At 42.3% G+C, this 17238-nt stretch overlaps 1 pseudogene; it reads left to right on the top strand.

Annotated features, from left to right (window-relative positions):
- Nucleotides 1-740: 740 nt before the first annotated feature.
- LOC129644284 (antigen WC1.1-like) overlaps nt 741-17238 on the top strand; it is a 42855-nt pseudogene continuing 26357 nt past the window's right edge.

Below are 17238 nucleotides of genomic sequence, written 5' to 3'. Positions count from 1 at the left end.
ATTCTTGCCTGGGAAATCCATTGGACAGAGGAGGCTGGCGAGCTACAGTCCATGGGTTGCAAATAGTCAGACACGACTGAGCATGCAGGCACTTGCTCCAGGACCAAGTCTCCAGATCATTCTGAGAAGAGGGAAAACCCTGCAATCTCATCCCCCCAACTTGATGGGTCTCACTTCATGCCTCCACAGTCACCTGTGAATTCCTGTACTCTTGGTCCTCATTTTCTGCTGACCTGATAAATACTTTTGTATTTCAAGACTTCTTGTAGTTCTCTGCTTCCACGCTGAGCTCAGTGCGGGGGAAGATCAATACTCGATTCTACAAAAGTTATTCTCCACGGGTCAACAGATCCCACACCCAGACCCTGTGAGATCTCACAGTCTGAAGATATTGACCAGGGTGATCAGGGGAGAGAAAGGCACTCATGGTTTTTGATGAACCGTTTCTACCCTAGTCCCACTGGTGGGACCCAGCTGTCAGGACTACGGAAGCAGGAGGTCAAAGGACTGTGTTGCTCATATAAGGAGATGTTGAAGATTCAGAAGCTCATTTGTGTCTGAGCTTCAGAAAGTGGCTGATGCAGCCTCCAATAGTGCCTGAAATGGTGAAAGGTGTCGCTATTGGTTCTCTGGAGGGAGGGTGTAAGGGGTGGTCTATATAGACCCCAGTCGGCACCCTGACGCCTCCTCACAGGCTGATCCTGCAGCTGGGACTGTGACCTTGAGGATGTGGGGTCAGGATGGCTCTGGGCAGACACCTCTCCCTGTGGGGACTCTGTGTCCTCCTCCTCGGCACCGTGGTGGGTGGTCAAGGTAAGAGCTGCCCCTCTGTCCTGGGTCCACAGCAGGGAGTGAATTCCTTGGTGAAGGGAAAGTTGTCTGGAGTTCTCAAGCCGAGCCTCAGTGTGTTTGACCAAAAAAGAACCAAGCTGATGTGAATACAGGTCCATCTCCTATGGGGGGTCCATTGGTCATAGCAGCAGATTTTACAGAGCAGTAAGGTTTGTTCTGGACCAAGCTGGGTCAGCCTAAGTCACCTCCACGGTCTTCCTTGTTTTCAGGGAGCTTCTAGGAGTCCCAGTGGCTCCCAGTATGTGGAAGGTCCAGTGACTGAGCTCAGCTGGGACTCTGGGCTGTTCCCACATGCTCCATGTGCCTGGTGTGTGAGCACTGCCCCTGGGTCCCCGTGTATCCTGTGTCTTCGTTCCTGTAGGCTCTGTGATTGTGTGTGTGTGTGTGTGTATGTGTGCAGGTGAGAGGTGTGTGAGGGTGTGTGTGTGTGAGGGTATGAAGAGTGTGTGTGTGTGAGTATGTGAGGGTGTGTATGTGTGAGGGTGTATGTGGGTGTGAAGAGTGTATGTGTTTGTGGAGTGTGTGAGGAGTGTTCAAATGATGTATTAAGGTGTGTGAGGAGTATGTGTGGGTAAGTGTGGGTGAGTGAGGAGTGTGTGAGGAGTGTATGAGGGTGTGTGAGGCTGTGTGTGTGTCTGTGTGAGGGGAGGTGGAGCCTGTCTGTGTGAAAGGAACAGAGCTGCTGAGCAGGGAGTGAGTCCGCTGGTCTGTGAAGCACAAGGGGTGTCCATAGAGCTGGGTGTCATGGCCACTGCATGTAACTGGATCAGAGATAATCGTGCACTTGTATGCCTCTCTCTGGCTCCGTCCCCCATCTCTCGGGCTCCCCTCTGCTTATTGCCATGTCTGCCCAGCACTGGGCTCTGTGAGAGGCTCTGCCTGCTGGCCTTACCTGTTCCCACCATGTGTCCATTAAGGAGCAGAGAAGCCTGCATTCAGGAGAGGGGACCTCTTGTCTGTTCAGTTCAGTTCAGTTCAGTCGCTCACTGATGTCTGACTCTTTGCGATCCCATGGACTGCAGCACGCCAGGCCTTCCTGTCCATCACCAACTTCCGGAGTCTACCCAAACTCAGGTCCATTGAGTCGGTGATGCCATCCAACCATCTCATCCTCTGTTGTCCCCTTCTCCTCCCACCTTCTCTCTTTCCCAGCTTCAGGGTCTTTACAGATGTGTCAGCTCTTCACATCAGGTGGCCGAAGTATTGGAGTTTCCGCTTCCACATCAGTCCTTCCAATGAAAGACTTGTCCCTCTGTTTGTAAAGATCAGTTGATGTGCAGTCCCACGTGTATAAGTTCCCAAGTCCCTGCCCCGGTCCCCGTGACTCATTTCCTGATGTGCTGGGGGCTTGGGATGGTCTTTCCCCTCCCAGGATCTGCTGTGACTCTGTAGGGAGCACTTTCTCTCATGCCTTCTCCTGTCCCTCACTCCCTGGGAGCTGTTTTCCCCTGAGTGAGGGTGGAGTATGTTACCAATCCTTCTGTCGTGGTCTGCAAGGTTTCTTTGGACAAATCCGCTGACCTCCTTATGGGAGTTCTCTTGGGTGACAGCATTTTTTTCTACTCTTTAGACTTTCAGAATTCTCTCTTTCTCTTTGCATTTGAGCAATTTACTCTGTGAGTCTTGGAGAAGGTTGTTTTGGATTGAGATTTTGGGGTGACTTATTAGCTTCTTAAACTTAGATGCCCAGATTTTTCCCCAGGTTTGGAAATTCGCAGCCTGTCTTTCTTTCTTTTTTATAATTATTTATTTTCGGCTGTGCTAGGTCTCCTTGCTGCATGCGGGCTTTCTCTAGCTGTGGCAAGCAGGGGCTACTCCTCTCTGCAGTGCACAGGCTTCTCACTGCAGTGGCTTCTCTTGCTGGAGACCCCAGGCTCTAGGTGCACATGTTTGAGCAGCTGTGGCACACTGGCTTAGTTGCTCTGCGGCATGTGGAATCTTCCTGGACCAGGGATTGAACCCATGTCCCCTACATTGGTAGGTGGATTCTTAACCACTACACCACCAGGGAAGTCCTCAGCCCTTAATTCTTTTCTCCTTCACTTCTTCTGTTATGACTCCAGTCCATACACTGTTTCTCTTTATGGTGTCCACTGGCTTTCTATATTCCTTTCATTCTCTTTTGGCTCCTCTATTTGGATGCTTTCAACTAATCTTTCTTCTAACACATTGATTCCTTTTTCTTTTTCTTTCCCTTGGTCAAGTCTGTTGTTGAATCTCTGTGTTGAATTCTTCAGTTTACTCATTATATTGTGCATGTTAAGTTGCCTCAGTCATGTCTGACTCTTTGTGACCCTATGGACTGTAGCCCACCAGGCTCCTCTCTCCATAGGATTCTCCAGGCAAGAATACTGAAGTGGGTTGCCATGCACTCCTCCAGGGGATCTTCCAGACCCAGGGATCAAACCCGAGTCTCTTAGATTTCCTGCACTTGCAGACAGGTTCTTTACCACTAGTGCCACCTGGGAAGCCCATTCATTCATTATTCAGCTTCAAAATATCTGAAGAATTGAAGAAGTGAAAGTCACTCAGTCATGTTTGACTGTTTGTGACCCCATGGGTACACAGTCCATGGAATTCTCCAGGCCTTACTGGAGTGGTTAGTCTTCCCCTTCTCCAGGGGGTCTTCCCAACCCACGGATCAAACCCAAGTCACCAGCATTTCAGACTGATTCTTCACCAACTGAGCCACAAGAGAAGACCAAGATACTGGAGTGGGTAGCCTATTCCTTCTCCAGCAGATATTCCTGATGCAGGAATTGAACCGTGGTCTCCTTCATTGCAGATGGATTCTTTACCAACTGAGCTATCAGAGAATTGCAAAATATCTGGTTAGTTCTTTTTTTTTTCTTTTTTTTTTTTTTTTAAGTAGAGTCTTCTGATGCTGGGAAAGATTGAAGGTGGGAGGAAAAGGGGACAACAGAGGATGAGATGCTTGAATGGCATCACTGACTGAATGGATATGAGTCTGAGTAAACTCGGTGAGTTGGTGATGGACAGGGAGGCCTGGTGTACTGTAGTCCATGGGGTCTCAAAGAATCAGACATGACTGAGTGACTGAATTGAACTGAACTGAACCCTGGGAATGTCTCCATCTATGATGTTCCTACTAATGAACTCCTTTTTATGTACAGAAACCAGAGTCATCTTATGATTTAATTGCTAAAGTGACATCTCATCACTTTTGTCAAATTCCATCTGTTAGATGCGTGTTACAGGTACATTGGAGTGTGGAATTACGCAAAGATATGAACACCAGATGGAAGGAATAAGCAGGACACTTTAGAGCCTGTTACCCCAGCCCTCTGTTCCTGAGCTGGATGAGATGCTTCCTATGGACAGGGAAGGAGAGGGAGGATTCCTCCCTGGGTCCCGGGCCATGAGCTGCAACTGAGATGGAGAAGCTGGACCCTAGTATCCTTGGGCATATCTACAGGGAGGGCAACATCCAGAGTCTCTGAAGGCCTGTCCTCGGTGGTGTCCCTGGAGCTGGTTCTATAGGCTCCTGAGAAATACTTGGTGCCTCCATTCCTGCTCTGTGTTCAGTGATGGCACATTGGGGGCTTAGAGTTAGCCACACTGGGAATGCTTATACCACAGAGGACAGGAAATACTATATCCTATGCACTGTTTTTCTCCTCAGACAGCTAATGTTTTAAATATTATGCCACTCTAAGTCTCCTAAAATCTTTCCTGTTGTGGGTCTCTCTTGCAGCTCTGGAGCTGAGGCTGAAGGATGGAGCCCACCGCTGTGAGGGGAGAGTGGAAGTGAAGCACCAAGGAGAATGGGGCACAGTGGATAATCTGGAATGGAGCTTGAAGGATGCATCTGTAGTGTGCAGACAGCTGGGGTGTGGAGCTGCCATTGGTTTTCCTGAAGGGGCTTATTTTGGGCCAGGACTTGGCCCCATTTGGCTTTTGTATACTTCATGTAAAGGGGTGGAGTCAACTGTCAGTGATTGTAGGCATTCTAATATTAAAGACTATCATAATAATAGCCATTCCCAAGATGAGGATGCTGGAGTAGTCTGCTCAGGTAAGTCCTGTCTGGTCTGTGTGGTGATCTCTAGCAGGAAAAGCCTCTGTCTTATTACCAGAATGACTCGAGATTACGGATACAGCCTTTAGAACATACTTGGGTGAAGGGTCTTTGTGATGTCACAGGAGGCAGAGGTGAGGTCAAAAGTTTCATACAGATTCAGCTTCTGGATTCGACCTCTGTGACACAGTCTCAGCATGGTAATTGTTCTGTATTCTTTGACATAATGGTCAGTAGGGTATGGCTACATTGATGGGGGGGTGGTGTCATAGGAGAGTTGTAGGCAACAAGGTTCATTATCCTCCTTGGTCCTAAAAGTCAGAGTCACCACACTCCATCAGGTTGGTATGTGGGTGATGTGCCAATAGAACAGGCTCAACCAAGCAATGGTGACCCCACAAGGGCATGTGAAGACCCATGGACAGGTGACCATACCCGAAGTCATGGTGCAGTTACACAAGGAAAAGCTGTGAGAGAAATTCAGTGGTGCATTTAAATGTCCCTAGGTCACAGTCAGAGGAGGCCAGAAGCGGGACTTGTGGCAGGGAAAATCTCATCACACTGGTGTACCTGATGAATCGAGTGGGGAGCTCACACCACATTTGCAGGGATGTTGAGGGAGCAGGAAAATGAAGTCTTGAAGTTTACAACACAGTAGCTGAAGCACATCACATTTAAGAGGCAGTGAAGCTAAGAGTTCGTGGGGTTCTCAAGGCAAGAATACTGAAGTGGTCTGCCTTTCCATCTCCAGTGGACCACGTCTTGTCAGAACTCCCCACTAAGACCCGTCTGTCTTGGGTGACCCTACATGGCATGGCTCATAGTTTCATTGAGTTAGACAAGGCTGTGGTCCATGAACTGTGAACTTGCAGATGTTCAGCTGGAATTAGAAAAGACAGAGGAACAGAGGTCAAATTGCCAACATCCGTTCGATCACTGAAAAGGCAAGAGAGTTCCGGAAAATCATCTACTTCTACTTTATTGACTATGCCAAAGCCTTCAACTGTGTGGATCACAACAAACTGGAAAATTCTTCAAGAGATGGGAATACCAGACCATCTGACCTGCATCCTGAGAAATATGTATGTAGGTCAAGAAGCAAACAGTTAGAACTGGACATGGAACAAAAGACTGGTTCCAAATTGGGGAAGGAGTATGTCAAGGCTGTATATTGTCACCCTGCTTATTTAACTTATATGCAGAGTACATCATGAGAAATGTTGGACTGGATAAAGCACAAGTTGGAATCAAGATTGTCGGGAGAAATATCAATAACCATAGATGCAGATTACATCACACTTATGGCCGAAAGCAAAGAACTAAAGAGCCTCTTGATGATAGTGAAAGAGGAGAGTGAAAAAGTTGGCTTAAAACTCAACATTCAGAAACTAAGATCATAGCATCTGGTCCCATCACTTCCTGGCAAATGGGGAAACAGTGGAAATAGTTTCAGACTTTTTTTTTTTTGCTCCAAAATTACTGCAGATGGTGACTGCAGACATGAAATTAAAAGACCCTTGCTCCTTGGAAGAAAAGCTATGACCAACCTAGACAGCATATTAAAAAGCAGAGACATCTCTTTGCCAGCAAAGACCGGTCTAGTCAAAGCTACGGTTTCTCCAGTAGTCCTGTATGGATGTGAGAGTTGGACTCTAAAGAAAGCTGAGCACTGAAGAACTGATACTTTTGAGCTGTGGTGTTGGAGAAGACTCTTGAGAGTACCTTGGACTGCAAGGAGATCCAACCAGTCCCTCCTAAAGGAAATCAGTTCTGGGTGTTCATTGGAAAGACTGATGCTGAAGCTGAAACTCCAGTATGTTGGCCACCTCATGCGAAGAACCAACTCATTGGAAAAGACCCTGATGCTGGGAAAGATTGAAGGTGGGAGGAGAAAGGGATGGCAGAATGAGGTGGATGCATGGCATCACCGACTGAATGGACATGAGATAGAGTAAACCCTAGGAGTTGGTGATGGACAGGGAGGCCTGGCATGCTGCAGTCCATGGTGTTGCAAAGAGTCAGACATGACTGAGGAACTGAACTGAACTGAATTGAAGCTAAGAGGACCTGATGTGACTCCTAAGAAGTACTCAGTGCTACCTAAGTGTGTTTGACCTATGCCAAGGTGGATGCAGGAAAGACAGAAGTGAAGCTAGGGTGTGAATGGGTGCTCACAGTGTTTGGCAGAGATGCTTCTAGTTGTTATCACAATTGCAGATTGGATGTCCAGGTTATTAATCACATCAGAACAATTGGACTGGAGGAAGATATTGTCAGTTATCACAGTGAATTCCCTAAGATAGAAGGCTGGTCTTAGGATAGTACCACCCCATCTAATGGGATGGTGGGACAGGGGAGCCCTGAAGACATCTGCAGTAGGTCCTTAACAGCCACAGCCAATCAGCTCTTGGGTCTTTATGTACAGGAAGATCACTGGAAAAGTGATCTTTTCTAATCTCACCTTCAGCAGATCTTTGATGATTCTAGTTGATGCCCTTAAAGAAACAATTCTTTTCTTTTTTAAAAAGTACTTTATTGAGGTATGTCTGACATACAAAACTGCTTGATAAGTATGCATTTGTGAAACCACTACAGCACTTATGTCATAAATCTATTCATCTCTTCAAAATGTTTTCTCTTTATCATTCTTATTAAAAATAATTATTTTCAAGGTGAATTTGAATTTTAGTTAGAAACTTTTGTTTTAAACAAACCTGTTTTCTGGCATCTCAGGTAACCTTCCTTATTGTCACAATGTCATAATCATAGTTCCAACTGAAGATAAATTTGTGGAAATACTACAGGTGTGTCTACCATATTTTGATAAATCAGCATCTGAATTAAAATGGAGTGTGTGATGTTGAAACTTTGTGTGAAATTAGAACTCCCAATGTTATCTTAAGAAAACTGATGTCTTGTTATTAATTCCAGTTAAGATATACTTAGAAGTAGAGAATTGGAAGTGCTCTGATATTTAACAAAGGTCTGTCTAGTCAAGACTATGGTTTTCCAGTGCTCATGTATGGATGTGAGAGTTGGACTGTGAAGAAAGCTGAGCGCTGAAGAATTGATGCTTTTGAACTGTGGTGTTGGAGAAGACTCTTGAGAGTCCCTTGGACTGCAAGGAGATCCAACCAGTCCATTCTAAAGGAATTCAGTCCTGGGTGTCCATTGGAAGGACTGATGCTAAAGCTGAAACTCCAATACTTTGGCCACCTCATGCGAAGAGTTGCCTCATTGGAAAAGACTCTGATGCTGGGAGGGATTGGGGACAGGAGGAGAAGGGGATGACAGAGGCTGAGTTGGCTGGATGCCATCACCAACTCCATGGATATGAGTTTGAGTGAACTCCGGGAGTTGGTGATGGACAGCGGGGCCTGGCGTGCTGTGATTCATGGGATCACAAAGAGTCAGACATGACTGAGCAACTGAACTGAACTAATATTTAAACCCTGATTGTGGTTTGTACACCCTGACTACCATTGCTCTAACTTAGACTCTCACATTTTTATGAAGGGTTCCAGGTTCCTTCTATTTCTCTTTTTGTCACTAGTTTCCTCTTCCTGGTCTGTTTTTTCTGTATTTTCAGACATATTTTAATGATGTGAAGATAAGTCAGTGGTAGTGATGTAGCAGAAATAAGATTAGAATCGCATGTGTTTTCATTATCTTAATCAAAACTCGGAGTTTCTTCTGCTCATCCTTAGCAGTCAGATATGGAAGAGAAATTCCAGCTTAAGTAGTGGATTGCTGGAAGTGAAGTACCGTGTTTAGGAGAAATCTAGAGTGGAAACAGGAGAAGGCAATGGCACCCCACTCCAGTAATCTTGCCTGGAAAATCCCATGGATAGAGGAGTCCGGTAGGCTGTGGTCCATAGGGTCGCGAAGAGTCAGACACGACTGAGCGACTTGACTTTCAATTTTCACTTTTCAATTTCATGCATTGGAGAAGGAAATGGCAACCGACTCCAGTGTTCTTGCCTGGAGAATCCCAGATATGGGGGAGCCTGGTTGGCTGCTGTCTATGGGGTCGCACAGAGTCAGACACGACTAAAGTGACTTAGCAGTAGCAGCAGCAGCAGCAGCAGAGTGGAAACAATGACCAGAGGAGAATGTAGAGAAGTTTGTTTGAAAAAATGAGATTTCAAGGAGTTCAGGTGGAAGATCTGGGAGGGAACACACAAATTGTGGACTGTGGTGCAAGCGTTCCAAGTTCCTTCAGTCCTGTCCTACTCTTTGTGACCCTATTGGAGTGGGTTGCCATTTCCTTCTCCAGGGGATCTTCTCACCCAGGGATCAAATCTGGGTCTCCCGCATTGCAGGCAGAGTCTTGATTATCTTCTGAGCCACCAGGGACTACAGTACTGAAGTGCAAAATGATGATGGGATAAAGATGCAAGGATTGCAGGAGGGGAGGGTTGGAAAGATGCAGGTCAGTTCGTACATTCACCACAGCCTCTGTGTTACACTTCCTTCCTGCCCTCATTCCTTCCCTCCCTCTCTTCCTTTATCCTGTTGTGGGAGTCATTTCTCAGCTCTGTGGAAGTGCTAGCATTTGTAGCTGGCAGTTTTTTTAGTGGAAAATTTTTATAATATGGATTCTGTTTATTTAACAAATAAGTTTACTCATATTTTTCTCTTTTTTCTGTATCAGATTTTGGTGAGTTGTGTTTCACAAGTAATGTGTTTTTAAGGACTTGGCCCATTTTACAAAAAAATTTCAAGTTAGTAACACTGGTTCATATCTCATATCTTTACATGTTGGGAAGATCTACAATGATATTCCTCCTTTTGTTACTGGTGCTGTTAATGTGTTCCCTCTTTTTCTTAATTGGTTTGCTAGAAGATTATCAGTGTTAATGTTCTTTTTAAAAGAATCACTAATGGACTGTATTGATTTTCTTGATCGTGTATTTGCTTTCTTCTTAATTGATTTCTATGCTCAGTTTTCATTTCTCTTTTTCAGTTATGATTGTGGTTGCTTTTGTGGAGTCTTGGATCATTTCCTTCTGTTTCTATTTTTATTCTAATGTAGTCATCAAGGAAGCATCAAGGTTCTAAATTTTCCTCTAAGCATCACTTTATTTTTAACCCACCAGTTTCAATACTATATAATTTCTTTTGTATTTTATTATCATAAAATGTTTCTTTTTCTATGAATGAATTCTTTGTCTTATACTCTGACTTTGTATGATATTAATTTAGATATTATACAGAGTTTTCTCTGAATTGTGTTTGCATGGTTTTAATTTTTACCTCTTTAATATGTTTCTATGTTATATTTAAACACATAGAAGTTTGTAGACAGTATATTGTTTTGTCTTATTTTATCTGGTCTGATTATCTTGTTTTTTATTTGGAGTACTTAAGTTATTTATTTAATGTAATTATTGATATAATTGGGTTTAAGTGTACTTGCCTGCTATTTGTCCGAAAAGGCAATGGCAACCCATTCCAGTATTCTTGCCTGGAAAATCCCATGGACGGAGGAACCTGGTAGGCTGCAGTCCATGGGGTTGCTAAGAGTTGGACACGACTGAGCAAATTCACTTTCACTTTTCACTTTTATGCATTGGAGAAGGAAATGGCAACCCACTCCAGTGTTCTTGCCTTGAGAATTCCAGGGACGGGGGAGCCTGGTGGGCTGCTGTCTATGGGGTCTCACAGAGTTGGACATGACTGAAGTGACTTAGCAGCAGTAGCAGCAGCAGCTGCTGCTATACGTTATATCTTTGTTCTTATTTTAATCTTCGAGTATATTTTATCATTTTAATTTAAATACTGTATTGGTTTATTAATTGCATCAGATTTTTAGGTGATTATAATGTTTAATTAAAAATTTTTTTAAGTAATTTTTATTTTTTGCTGGCTGGGTCTTCATTGCTGCATGGGCTTTTCTCTAGTTGTGGAGATCAGAGGCTACTCTCTAGCTGCAGGCATGAGTTTCTCACTGCGGTGGCCTCTCTTGCTGTAGTGCACAGGCTCTATGGTGCACAAGCTTCAGTAGTCGTGGCCCCTGGGCTCTAGAGTGCAGGCTCACTAGTTTTGGTGCACAGGCTTAGTGGCTCTGAGGTATGTGGGATTTTCCTAGACCACGGATTGAACCCACGTCTCCTGCATTGTCAGGTGGAGTCTTCACCACTGAACCACCGGGAAAGCCCAATGTTGAATTATTAATCCTCAATTACATTTTACCTTGAAATGATATAATGTCACAACACGCAATGTCAGTCACTATACTTTTCTTCCACTTTCCTGTCCCTGTCATTGGTGCTATCATTGTCATACATTCTATTTATAAATTTATTATGAATCTTATAGGTTGTTGCCCATATTTTTGCTTAAATCTTCTAATAGAGGATCAACATTTAGCACGGTCTCTATAGCTTTGAGAGGATCCATGTTTTCATCTGCTGTCATCTCCCTTTAGCTTGAAGAACTTTCTGAGGCAGTTTTGTGTAGTGTGTGTCTGGTGGCCTCCAATTCTAGCATCTCTCATTTACCTGAAATCTTTTTAATTTTCATTCAGTTTTGAAAAGTATTTTCATAGCTGATTCAATTTTAGTGTAACAAATGCCCAATCCCAATACTTTAAATATGTTCTTACATTGTCATCTGACTTTTATTGCCTTCAACAAAATGTCAGTAAATAATACTTTTCCTTTTGTTCCCTGTATATAATATGTCAAACTTCCCTGGCTACTCTTAACATATTTTTGTTTGTTTGTTTACCAATAAATTTCAGTAATAACATTGTCAAGTTTTCTGAGAATGGTTTCATTATCTTGTTTGGGATTTGTTTAGCTTTTTGGATTAGTGGGTTTACAGTTTTCAATAACTTTGCGAAAATGTCATTTATCTTATCTTAATATTTTTCTGCACATCCCTTATTCTGAATCTCCAAATACACATATTTTATACATTTTGATGTTATCCCACGTGTCATTGAGTTTCCATTCTTATTTTTCTGCCTTTTTACTCTTTGGTTCCCTTTAACTAGCTTCTACTGCTGTGTCTTACTTCCCAGTTCTTTTATTCTGCAATGTCTAGTCTCTTGTGTAATTAATCCAGATGACTATTCATTCCAATACTATATTTTTCAGTTTCAGAAGTCTCATTTGTTTATTTTTCCTAGTTTTCCTCCCTGTTTATTTTTATTGTTCATTAAGCATATTGATATTAGGGGTTTAAGGAGCTCTTCAGTCAATTCAATCATTTCTGTAATTTCTGAACCTACTTTAAATGATTGTTTTTAAAAAATGTGTTATAGGTTACATTTCTCTCTTTTGGAAATTCTAATAATTTTTTGGTTGGATGTTGGGCATCACTAAGCAGTCCTTTATCAGGAAGAACTTCAGGAGTAGATAATCAGAACACACCCAAAAAATTGGCCATGGGCTTGAATAGACATTTCTCTAAAGAAGACATACAAATGGCCAGCGGGTATATGAAAAATGCTTGACATTGTCAATCATCAGGGAAGTGTAAATCAAACCAGAAAGAGATATCATCTCACACATGTCAGAATGACTTTTTTTTTTTTTAAAGACACCTAAGTGTTTGCAAGGCTGTGGAGAAATTGACACTTTCCGTGTACTTATCCACATTAAATGTATAAATTTTATTAATAAAGCTATGCAATCTGGGGGTTAAATCTCTGGACTTTCACTGTCATGGGTCCAGGTTCAATCCCTGACCTGAGAACTAAGATCCCACAAGCCACAGCACAGCCAAAAACAAACAAACAACAACACAAAAACTATGACCAAAAAATCTGTATGATTTATAGTGATGTCCCTTTTCATTCTTGGTATTGTTAACTTCCTTTACTCTCTGCTCTTCATTGGTATTGATCAGTGTTCATCAGTTTTCAATGAGCCATGTTTAAAGGGTTTTTTCCTATGTTTTCTATCTTATGCTTACCTTCTTTTCCGTTCATTATTGTTCCTTTTTTATTTTTTGTTAATTTTTTTAAAAATTTTATTTTATTTTTAAACTTTACATAATTGTATTAGTTTTGCCAAATATCAAAATGAATCCGCCACAGGTATACATGTGTTCCCCATCCTGAACCCTCCTCCCTCCTCCCTCCCCATTCCATCCCTCTGGGTCGTCCCAGTGCACCAGCCCCAAGCATCCAGTATCGTGCATCGAACCTGGACTGGCAACTCGTTTCATACATGATATTTTACATGTTTCAATGCCATTCTCCCAAATCTTCCCACCCTCTCCCTCTCTCACAGAGTCCATAAGACTGTTCTATACATCAGTGTCTCTTTTGCTGTCTCGTACACAGGGTTATTGTTACCATCCTAGATGTCCATCAGCAGATGAATGGATAAGAAAGCTGTGGTACATATACACAATGGAGTATTACTCAGCCATTAAAAAGAATACATTTGAATCAGTTCTAATGAGGTGGATGAAACTGGAGCCTATTTTACAGAGTGAAGTAAGCCAGAAAGAAAAACACCAATACAGTATACTAACACATATGTATGGAATTTAGAAAGATGGTAACAATATTGTTCCTTTTTTAATTAACCCCAACATTCTATATTCTTTAGGATTTCTCATCTCCTAGTTTCTTAATTGAAGCTTACATTTTTTTCACTTTTGGTCTTTCCTCTTCTCTAAATCTAAGGTATAAATTTCCCTTAGGCACTACTTGAGTTTCATTAGAAGAATTTATGATAATATCATTATTTTGTGTTTATTATCATTATTATTGTATTTTTATTATCATTATTTCACAATATTTGGTAAATTTTAAATTTATTTCCAGACTCAGGTGTTTTTTGGAACGGTGTTGCTGAATTTCCCAAAATAGGAATGGCTAACAATATTTTCTTTTTAATTCTTAATTTTATTCCACTGTGTCCAGAGTAAATACTCTGTTTGAATTCAAAGAGTGAAATATTTTGTCCTATTATGTGGTCATTTTTGATAAATATTCCTAGTGCATTTACAATAATGTGAACTCTTGCACTGTTGGGTGCATTGCTCTATGTGTTACTTAGTTAAATGTGCTGATTATTTTCTTGTACATCTACTGTATTCTTTGTTTTTTGTATGTCTGGTTTGTATGCTATTGAAAAAGATACAGTAAAAATCCCCCATTTTGATTGTGATTTTGCCTATTTATTCTTTTCATTCTGTCAAGTATATTTCAAAGCTATGTCCTGTTACCTTTCTTGAATTTTGATGTCTATATCTTTATTAAGGGTGCATCTCATTATAATCTTGAAAATTCCCTCTTTAATTCAATTAGTGTTCAGTTCAGTTCAGTTCAATTGCTCAGTTGTGTCCGACTCTTTGTGACCCCATGGACTGCAGCATGCCAGGCCACCCTGTCCATTATTAACTCCCAGAGTTTACCCAAACTCATGTCCATTGAGTCAGTGATGCCATCCAGCAATCTCATCCTCTGACATCCCCTTCTCCTTCTGCCCCCAATCTTTCTCAGCATCGGGGTCTTTTGAAATGAGTCAGCTCTTCACATCAGGTGGCCAAAATATTGGAGTTTCAGCTTCAACATCAGTCCTTCCAGTGAACACTCAGGACTGATTTCCTTTAGGATGGACTGGATGGATCTCCTTGCAGTCCAAGGGACTCTCAAGAGTCTTCTCCAACACCACAGTTCAAAAGCACCAATTCTCCATTGTTCAGCTTTCTTTACAGTCCAACTCTCACATCCACACATGACTACTAGAAAAACCATAGCTTCTGACTAGATGGACCTTTGTTGGCAAAGTAATGTCTCTGCTTTTTAATATGCTGTCTAGGTTGGTTATAACTTTCCTTCCAAGGAGCAAGCGTCTTTTAATTTCATGGCTGCAGTCACCATCTGCCATGATTTTGGAGCCCACAAAATAAAGTCAGCCACTGTTTCCATATCTATATGCCATGAAGTGATGGGACCGGATGCCATGATCTTAGTTTCCTGAATGTTGAGCTCTAAGCCAACTTTTTCGCTCTCCTCTTTCACTTTCATCAAGAGGCTCTTTAGTTCTTCTTCACTTTCTACCATAAGCGTGGTGTCGTCTGCATATCTGAGGTTATTGATATGTCTCCCAGAAATCTTGATTCCAGCTTGTGCTTCATCCAGCCCAGCATTTCTCATGAGGTACTCTGTATATACGTTAAGTAAGCAGAATGACAATATACAGCCTTGACATACTCCTTTTCCTATTTGGAACCAGTCTGTTGTTCCATGTCCAGTTCTAACTGTTGCTTCCTGACCTGCATACAGGTTTCTCAAGAGGCAGGTTAGGTGGTCTGGTATTCCCATCTCTTGAAGAATTTTCCACAGTTTATTGTGATCCACACAGTCAAAGGCTTTGGCATAGTCAATAAAGCAGAAGTAGATGTTTTCCTGGAACTCTCTTGCTTTTTCAATGATCCAACAGATGTTGGCAATTTGATCTCTGGTTCCTCTGCCTTTTCTAAAACCAGCCTGAACATCTGGAAGTTCACGGTTCACGTATTGCTGAAGCCTGGCTTGGAGAATTTTGAGCATTACTTTACTAGCGTGTGAGATGAGTGCAATTGTGTGGTAGTTTGAGCATTCTTTGGCATTGCCTTTCTTTGGGATTGGAATGAAAAGTGACCTTTTCCAGTCCTGTGGCCACTGCTGAGTTTTCCAAATTTGCTGGAATATTGAGTGCAGCACTTTCACAGCATCATCAGGATTTGAAATAGGTCAACTAGAATGCCATCACCTCCACTAGCTTTGTTAGTAGTGATGCTTCCTAAGGCCCACTTGACTTCACATTCCAGGATGTTTGGCTCGAGGTAAGTGATCACACCATCGTGATTATCTGGGTCATGAAGATCTTTTTTGTACAGTTCTTCTGTGTATTCTTGCACCTCTTCTTAATATCTTCTGCTTCTGTTAGGTCCATACCATTTCTGTCTTTTATTGACCCCATCTTTGCATGAAATATTCCCTTGGTATCTCTAATTTTCTTGAAGAGATCTCTAGTCTTGTCCATTCTGTCGTTTTCCTCTATTTCTTTGCACTGATTGCCAAGGAAGGATTTCTTATCTCTCCTTGCTATTCTTTGGAACTCTGCATTCACATGGGTATATCTTTCCTTTTCTCCTTTGCTTTTTGCTTCCCTTCTTTTTACAGCTATTTTTAAGGCCTCCTCAGGCAGCCATTTTGCTTTTTTGTATTTCTTTTTCTTGGGGATAGTCTTGATTCCTGTCTCCTGTACAGTATCAGGAACCTCTGTCTGTAGTTCATCAGGCACTCTGTCTATCAGATGTAGTCCCTTAAATCTATTTCTCACTTCCACTGTATAGTCATGAGGGATTTGATTTAGGTCATACCTGAATGGTCTAGTGTTTTTCCCCACTTTCTTCAATTTAAGTCTGAATTTGGCAATAAAGAGTTCATGATCTGAGCCTCAGTCAACTCCTGGTCTTGTTTTTCTGCCTTTATAGAGCTTTTCCATCTTTGGCTGCTAAGAATATAATCTATCTGATTTTGGTGTCAGCCATCTGGTGATGTCCATGTGTAGAGTCTTCTCTTGTGTTGTTGGAAGAGGGTGTTTGCTATGATCAAAACTCTATTAGCCTTTGCCCTGCTTCATTCTGTACTCCAAGGTCAAATTTGCCTGTTACTCCAGGTGTTTCTTGGCTTCATACTTTTGCATTCCAGTCCTCTATAATGAAAAAGATATCTTTTTTGGGTGTTAGTTCTAAAAAGTCATGTAGGTCTTCATAGAACCATTCAACTTCAGCTTCTTCAGCATTACTGGTTGGGGCATAGACTTGGATTACCGTGATGTTGAATGGTTTGCCTTGGAAACAAACAGAGAGATCATTCTGTTGTTTTTGAGATTGCATCCAGGTACTGCATTTCAGCGGAGAAGGCAATGGTACCCCACTCCAGTACTCTTGCCTGGAAAATCCCATGGATATCCCATGGATGGAGGAGCCTGAAGGGCTACAGTCCATGGAGTCGCTAAGAGTCGGACACGACTGAATGACTTCACTTTCACTTCTCACTTTCATGCATTGGAGAAGGAAATGGCGACCCACTCCAGTGTTCTTGTCTGGAGAATCCCAGGGACGGGGAAGCCTGGTGGGCTACCGTCTATGGGGTCGCACAGAGTTGGAAACGACTGAAGCGACTTAGCAGCAATTGCATTTCAGACTCTTTTGTTGACTATGATGGTTACTCCATTTCTTTTAAGTAATTCCTGCCCACAGTAGTAGATATAATGGTCATATGAGTTAAATTCAGCTATTCCAGTCCATTTTAGTTCACCGATTCCTAGAATGTTGACGTTCACTCTTGCCATCTCTTGTTAGACCACTTCCAATTTCCCTTCATTCAT

The sequence above is a fragment of the Bubalus kerabau genome, chromosome 1, assembly GCF_029407905.1.
Source record: "Bubalus kerabau isolate K-KA32 ecotype Philippines breed swamp buffalo chromosome 1, PCC_UOA_SB_1v2, whole genome shotgun sequence".
NCBI classification, from domain to species: Eukaryota; Metazoa; Chordata; class Mammalia; order Artiodactyla; family Bovidae; genus Bubalus; species Bubalus kerabau.
The sequence above is the reverse complement of the archived record's forward strand: the minus strand, read 5'-3'. Positions and strand labels throughout refer to the sequence as shown.